Source organism: Molossus molossus, unplaced genomic scaffold, assembly GCF_014108415.1.
Source record: "Molossus molossus isolate mMolMol1 unplaced genomic scaffold, mMolMol1.p scaffold_m16_p_1, whole genome shotgun sequence".
Taxonomy (NCBI): Eukaryota; Metazoa; Chordata; class Mammalia; order Chiroptera; family Molossidae; genus Molossus; species Molossus molossus.
In genome coordinates, this window is record NW_023425344.1 from 42,671,711 (window position 1) to 42,680,106 (window position 8,396).

The following is an 8,396-nucleotide window of genomic DNA, read 5'->3' on the forward strand; positions in this document are numbered from 1 at the left end:
CAAAGTAGTAAAGTGTATGCTCTTGTAGCTGCCCTGCTTAAATTCAAGTATCACCAAACAAGATTGTCTTTGTTTAATTAATACTGATATTTAGGGGATATTAAGCAGGCCTTCATTTCAGCAATGTATTATCAGTGTGACTGAATAATGTTTCATTTGGGCCATTCAAAACAGCAAGAGCCAGCAATAGCAAAAAAAAAAAAACCAACAAAAGCAGTAAAATTAATCTCAATGAATAATTTGAAAATAATAAAATAACATCTGAAAAAAAAGTAGACTAAACTCTAATCATTTGGAGAGTTATTTTATTTTCAAACTTATGTTCAAGGAAATAAGTGAATGAATCAATACATTTTGCTTTAAACTTACAACATTAATTCACTGCTTTTTAAAAACATAATACAGTACACACAAAAATGAAAATCACCTTTCTGGGACCTCACTATTTACATCAAAGAGAAAGTTTGCCTATTTATTAGAACCTCTCAATATTGCAAGTATACTTTTTGTTGAAATTTTTTCAGTATTTAGTAGAAAAATAAATTATTCATATTTAATATGGAGCAAAATATATCAAATAGCTTAATGTTAGGTAGTGAACTCAGAGAATAAAACTATTCCTCTTTGGAAATGTTTTGCCCCTGATTTGAAAGCTAAAGTATAAAATACGTATTACTGAAGAAGATGTATAAAAAAGTATATTACTTAAATGTATGATGTTTTTCAGATTTAAAAATATCAATGTAATAAAAGTTTCATTTTGAAGATTCAAATTGCTGTGTACCCCTATTTGCAAACTCGATGTTAAAATTCAAAAAGAGTGACTGAATGGAGGCTGAAGGTGTGCTGAGTAGGTCCCATTATTGAGAACATAATTACCATACACAGTGCCTTGCCCAGTTAATAATGCAAGAAAACTAAATGACAGGGCTGCAGTGAGAGGTGGGCACAGTTTTAATGACTGCATGTAAAGGTTTCATAAATCTCCACTCAAATAAATGGCTAACTTCTGAAAGAAAGTGACATTGAAGTTGGATAGTGCTGGCAGAACTGATTATATATGGATTGAATCGTAATATCCATACACATCCCTTTTAGCACTTTTTCTCTTGATACTGAGAGGTATACCTATTACATTATTTGACCACTAACTCAGAAAAAGAAGATGAAATGCAGATCCAGCTGTCATTTCTCATTTAATATATGTCTTATCTCTAGATATAAACAGAGATCTAAATAGAGATATATACATATTTATATTACTACATATTATATATATTAAGTATATATCCCAACATACTTGCATATGTATTGATTTTGTGATTTTTTTTCCCTTTATATAAACAGAATGATGACAGGTATATGTATAATCCTTGCCCCTGAAATAAATGTGAGCATTCAAATCCTAGGAAAATTATGTCCATGAATTCATAGATGCAGATGTCTGGTAATTAAGGAGCTGTAATTGCCATACAATTAACACTCCATTTAATAATAGAGAAGATATCATTTTTTTTTGTCACAAACAGCACTGCAATTTTTTATAGATAATGTGTCTTTAAATTTCCTGAAGGGATTTTTCTACCCGAGTTCAGTGTAGGAAACAGAAACCACTTCAGGCAATATTAAACATAAAGAAAGTCAGACAGGAAATTAGGTGCTTACCAAAGCATTGCCAGGGCTAAACGAACAGTCTCTAAGTTGGGTCTCCTGGAAAAACTCCTGGATCCACACAGAAGTGACTGCCTCCAGGAGCACTCCCTCTGAGGCTACCACTGGAGATATGCCAGACACAAAAGTCTCTCTGCCTTTGCCAATGCAGCCCAGCCCCGAGGAGGCTGGAACACGTGCCCTCGGATGCTACAGTCCAGGGAACAGACTCGGGGTCATGGTGCTGTACCCTTCTGCTTGTCAACACTCGGGACATTTGGACTTTGGAACCTACAACACTCCTGTTGGGGACACTCACATCTCCCAAGAGTTAGAGTTGTTGGCCAGAAGTAACAGCAAAACAGGAAGATGGTATCTACTTGACTGTGGCCATTCAAATCTTACTACACCTACTTGGCATCCAAATGGTCGAACCAAAGTTGCATTCAGGATCTCAGCTGAAAGGGAGTCTGGGAAATGTTGGCTTCAGATTTCAACCTTGTAGCAAATGAAGGTTCACATAAAATAATGTATTGTATGCCTGATGTGACTTACTTATAATAAGCATGAATAAAATATATTTTAAATATACTATAACAGCCTACTATACTAATATTTACTCCACGAAAATATATGCATCTCAAATCTCATAGAGTCTTTTTGTTCTGGCAGAAAAGAACAATTATTCTGGTGGGGAAAATATTAATAAAACAAGAAACTAAATAAATTTGGCAAAGAGAAGTAAGACTAGGAGACAATGCAGGAATATCATAAAAGACTATTAAAAGTTTGGTGGAGACAAATTGAGGTTGAGATCGGCAGCAACTGGGGGTCCCATGAAAATTAAAGTCAATCTGAGACCACTCGTAATTAAGATAATTTCCAAAATGTTCGCCTCCTTATACACAGAAGGCAGTGCGAGATTCATGAATGTGTGGAAGCATATTTTAACTAGCTATGTACTATATCATAGTAACATATTCTAAGCCTTATTAAAAAATAAATATTTCCATGGAAGTTATTTCATCTGCTATATTTTATTTTGCTGCCACATATTTAGTGGCTTAACATTAACACTAATCTACTATTTTAAAGTTTTGTAGGTTAGAAGTTTGACACTATCTCACTGGCTAAAATGAATGTAAAGGCAGGACGGTGTTCCTGTCTGGAGGTTGTAGGGGAAAACTGTTTTCCTTATGGATTCCTAGGGTATTCCTGAATTTGTTGGTCCCCTTTATCTTTAAAGCCATAATAAGGTGTGTACCCAGAATTACACAAGCAAAGTTCCTTTTGCCATGTAAAGAAACATAATCACAGGTTCTGGAAATTAGAACATTAACATTTTGGGGTGCCCGTTATTCTGTCTGCCACATCTCCTAAATATAATAATAATAATAACTGAAATTTTTTATGCAGAGAAAAACCTTAGTTGTGATAACTTACTCTCATGTATGTTATTGCATGTATGATCAAAGAAGTCCATTTTTATAGATCTGTCAGAAATATCTGAAAGTTTCTATCCTATTCAGTTGTTATTCATCAAATATATGCAGTGTAGATTAATCTAGGTGGACTACTCAAAGAGAGAGCTTCATGGTAATGACTGCATGTCGAAAATAAATATTTTAAAATAATTTTATTAAGATAACTTTGTTCATGTGCTAAGAAAATTGTTATGGGAAATTTCTGAACACCTACATTATTTAAACTTTCAGCTGTAAAGTAAACCTAACACTTGAATCTATTTACTTACTACCAATAATATGCAATGTCAGTGTTACAAAATATTTAGAAATGTGCTTATTATTTGTGTCGGTATTATTGCATCCATTTTAGGATACTGGTTTAAATAATATTAACCTAAGGTGATTTCAATTTGAAATAGAATACAAGAGTTACAACATGCAATTTAGAGGTTATAGTTTTGGGGGTAAAAACAAAACAAACCAGACTTTACTGTTGACTGAAACATAACATGGGAATGTGAAGGCGGAGATTAAACAGGGACACAAAACAAACCCTGCTTAGTATGTGTAAACTGAAAAAATACAGATGCATGATCCCCCCAATTCGAATCAGTTTGGATACAAAGTATCCATGCATAATGGGTAATTCTCAAAGGCAGTGGAAGTATACATGTGTAATTCACATGTCTGTCAAAACAGATTAAGAATAGCACCTCTGCTGTGAGTAGAGTTAACACAGACCTCACCAGCCTGTGGGCACCATTAAAAGGGATAACTTATATTTCTCTGCCCCTTTTCCCTACTGGCTCATGTAGAACATTGGTCTCCCTTCTGGTGCCTACTCTTTCCACCTAAACATCTTGGATTTGCCAGATTGTCTCACATATGGAACAAGTCCAGACAATGGCATCCTGACGGCCACTGCCACTTGTGTTGAGTACCATCGCTGCTGTCACTCAGTGAGGTTGAGTTCACTGGAGAAAGGCCCTCCTAAAGCAGCCACACCTGTCTGCTGGACCTGCGGTTTCTTTCCATGGACACCACTCCATTTACTGCCTCCCAGATGACTCCATGGATGCACCAGAAATATACAGAAGCTCGTTGGGAGGACACGTGGGAGGGTGATGTCCTACTGTTTTTTTAGTGTTGGATTCTGTTTAAAAACTACTAAATCCTTGTGCTCGGATCTTGAAATGGAGCATTTTGTTGAAACGCATTTTCCTGTTTGCAGACAGTCCTCCCTTTCCTTAGATTTAGAGGGGAAATGTCCAAATGTCTCTTTAAATTCATGTACTCTCTTCTCCCTGACATCAAGGCTTTATTATTCAGACAACTAACTGTCTTCTTGCTTTCTGTCCGGAGAGCCCTACACCTCCACGCCAGTGGACTTCTACTTAAGCTGCCCTGCCAACCCACCAGACACCTGGGTGCTAAGACAGTTAAGATTTAAGCTAAAATCTACATGCATGCATGCATGCCACATGCTGCCTTTAATATCAGAGTTGTCACAGGACATGGAATCTTTCAAAAAGCACAGAAAATTTTTTAAAAAGCGGGGGGGGGGGGGGGGGAGAGGGATGGTGAGTAAACCCCAGTGACATGAAACTATAAAAATACAGCCACCAGTTATCAAGCTGCTCTGGCTAGTACTTGGGAAACTTTTAATCCAACCATATAATAACCATAACTCTATTTCCAAGTTTGGGAGAGATAAGTATCTGCAAAGTGGTTCTTGGATATATTGGGCATATCTGTGCCTGAATGCAGAAAGACAATTTCTAAACCTACCTTCACTTCATCCAGACTTGAGATATGTGCTGCTTTGTGATCATTCTGCATTCTGCAGAATCTGCGAGCAAATTCCCAGAATAGCTCTGTAGGTGAAGGGATTTTGTGGAATTCACTTTATCTCTGTGAAGCATTTCTGCAATGACATTTTCCCCTGACAATACTTCCAGTCTCTCTGCTGAAGAAAATGTTCGCGGTTCATTTAAATTGAATACAATTCTTTTCCTAAGCATGAATTTAAAAAGAAAGGAAAAGATCTGAAGCTGACATTACCTCTCTATCCTCATAGGAAGTATGTTTTGAAAATAATTGAAAAGTTGATTAGCTATTTAAGGTTAATATTTGACATACTAAACTTAGGTATGGTTTAAAATGTTAAGTCAAGTATTGGGAAGGAATACAGGTTATCTTAAATATCCCAGAATTTAATGCCATATTTTGATAGTAAACTTAAAAGAAGTTTTTTGTGTGTGTCCCTTTCCCTTTAAATGTTATTTTTAGCATTTTTGTTATGATGTTAGTTTAACATGGTCACAGGCTTGACAAGAAACCCTTATTCAACTTAAAATACAGTTAAATTGTTAAACCTTTATTTAAAACTAACAAAATATGTTTCCTATTCATTTCATATTTATAATGTCATTTGAGATATTTAAACTTAATGGTACCCTAAAGCTTTTTTTAAAAGCAAGTTTAAGTTGTGTAGATAGTAAAAGTAGATGAAAATTAAAGGATCTTACAAACAAGTCCCATCACAATCGCTCCAGAGTACAAAATATAAATATCTCACTTGTTAGTGAAACTCATTTGTCAGTTATACCTGATTCAATATGAAATTATCATTTTAGAGCATTTATCAAGGATGATAAATGTGTCTACCATGAACATTTTGAACTAGGAGAACCGGGAAAAACAATGGAAACCTGTATGAAACTAATAAATATGGTTGGAAAGTTAAACATAGCACAAGTAAACAAATGTGTCCTGTATGCAATCTACAAGGCATTTTCCACCCCCAGTATGATCCCTGGCTCAATATAGATTGCTACCTCATTATTTCGTGCTTGCAAAAAATAAAGGAAGATGTTATTTTTATACCTATTTTCATAAATATTCTATATATTTTGACACACATTCAAGTATACTGTCTATGTTCTTTGTTAGCTCCCTTATGTTTCAGCCTTTTGCATTGTGATATGATGAACCCGGTTTTAATCATTGTTAAAATAGATGCATCAGCCAGAGCAGTTTTGAAAGGTAGGTAGGTTGACAGGCACAAAGTCATTGCAAATCTCACATCCCCAGCATCTCCTGTGACATTGAGCTGACAAAAAAGTTTAGTAAAATTACAAACTATAATGCCACACACACACACACACACACACACACACACATTTTTCTTTAATATAAATCTGCACTAATTATTCCTTTTGCAGGTGCATTTTTATAAAAGAACACAATTTCAGAACACAAATCATTCTTATGAAAAGCAAAGTAGATGTGGGAGACAGAATATTTATATTAAAATAGAAAAAACAATAATACCAAACAATTCAGCCAAAGAACTAGAAAGTTTCACTGAAACAACTAGGAAATAACTATTCATTTCTGCATGTTGGGGCATGACTGGAGGTTTGTCCACAGTCTTCCCTTACAACAGTAATATCTACCTCTGGCATCCATTGTTCAGATGAGAAGTCAGCCATTAACCTTGTTGTGGTTTATTTGTATGTAATGAATCATGAATGACTCATTTCAAGATTTTTCCCTTTTTCTTCTTGTAGTTTTATTTCAGTGTGTCTAGGAGCAGATCTCTGAGTTTTACTTACAGAGTGTTTTAGATGTGCAAAGGAACATTTCTTCATCACATTTGAGGAGCTTTGGCTATTATTTCTTCAAATATATTGTATGCTCCCTTTAATCTCTCCTCTCCTCTTGGGACTCTCATGACAAGCATCCCAGTGTGACAATGTCGCATAAGTCTCTGAGCTTCTGTTCATTTCTTTTCTTAATCTTCATTCATTTATCTTTTGGTTTTCAGATTAGATAAGAACTAATGATCTGGCTTCAAGTGGCTGATTCTTTTGCCTCAAATCTTCTACTGAATCTCTTCTAGTGAATTTTTCATTACAGTTATTATACTTTTCCACTTCTTCATGATTTCTATTTGTTTTTTTTTTTATTTTCAACTTACCATCTCTTTAGTAAAATTTTCTATTTTATGATGTATTGTCATATATTCCTCTAATGCTTTAAATATGGTTTACTTTGGTTCTTTGAAAATATTTATTATAGCTGTTTTTGAAGGTTTTGCTTATGACTTCTAATAACTGTGTCCTCTTAGATCATTGGTTCTCAACCTTCCTAATGCCACGGCCCTTTAATACAGTTCTCATGTGGTGACCCCCAACCATAAAATTATTTTTGTTGCTACTTCATAACTTAATTTTGCTACTGTTATGTCTTACGTGACCCCTGTGAAAGGGTTGTTTAACCCCCAAAGGGGTCACGACCCACAGGTTGAGAACCATTTCCTTGGACGTTCTTTTTTTAAAAAAAAATTTTATTGATTTTTTAGAGAAAGAAACATTAATGTGAGAAAGAAACACCCATCAGCTGCCTCCTGCATGCCCCCTACTGGGGATTGAGCTCACAACCTTGGCATTTTCCCTGGCTAGGAATCGAACCAGGACCTCTCCGTCCATGGGACAACACTCAATCTACTGAGTCACACTGGCCAGGCTTAGATGTTCTTTGAGTCATGGTTTGCCTGTGCATGGCCACACTCTCCTATTTCTTTCTTGTCATTTTGTTGTTCATAAATGGATAGTTAAGATACTATATTGTAATGAAACTGGATGCTGATTTTCCTTAAATTTTTTTCTTTATTATTTGTTTTTATTTTTCTTTAGTGACTTTCCTGAACCAATTCTATAGAGACTGTCTCCTCTGCAGTGCAGTCATTAATGCCTTTGTTTATTTTTGTTTAGTTCTTTTTTAAATATCTGGACTGTTTATGTTAGCTTCCTTGGCTGGCCAGTGGGTCAGCACAGCATATTGGCTAGCCAGAGATTAAACTTAAACACCTTGAACCAGTAAGGTTTTGGAGCATGAATTGATAGTTCAGGCAGTGCACAAGTCTGACCAAGTTTTCCCTTCTTCTTGTGCAGGACTTTGTATTCAGTGAGGATAAGTATACAACTGGAACTCTCTCCAGTCTCTCCTGAATAGTACGCAAGCCTTTGCATGTATGAAGACTTACAGATACTGACCAACGTGTGAACGTTTATCAGTGTCCCTGTGATGGCCTTGTTCCCAGAACTTCCTGTTAGATTCTTCTTGGTCTGTTACTTGCCCTAACTTGTATTGAATATTCACTCAGGCAGCAGTGATGGTGGCTTTTCCCAATTGCCAATGACATTGCTACTGTTTTCAATAGTAAATCTGGGCCCAAGACTTTTCCTTGGAGGTCAGAGAAGTCAGCCGTCTCTG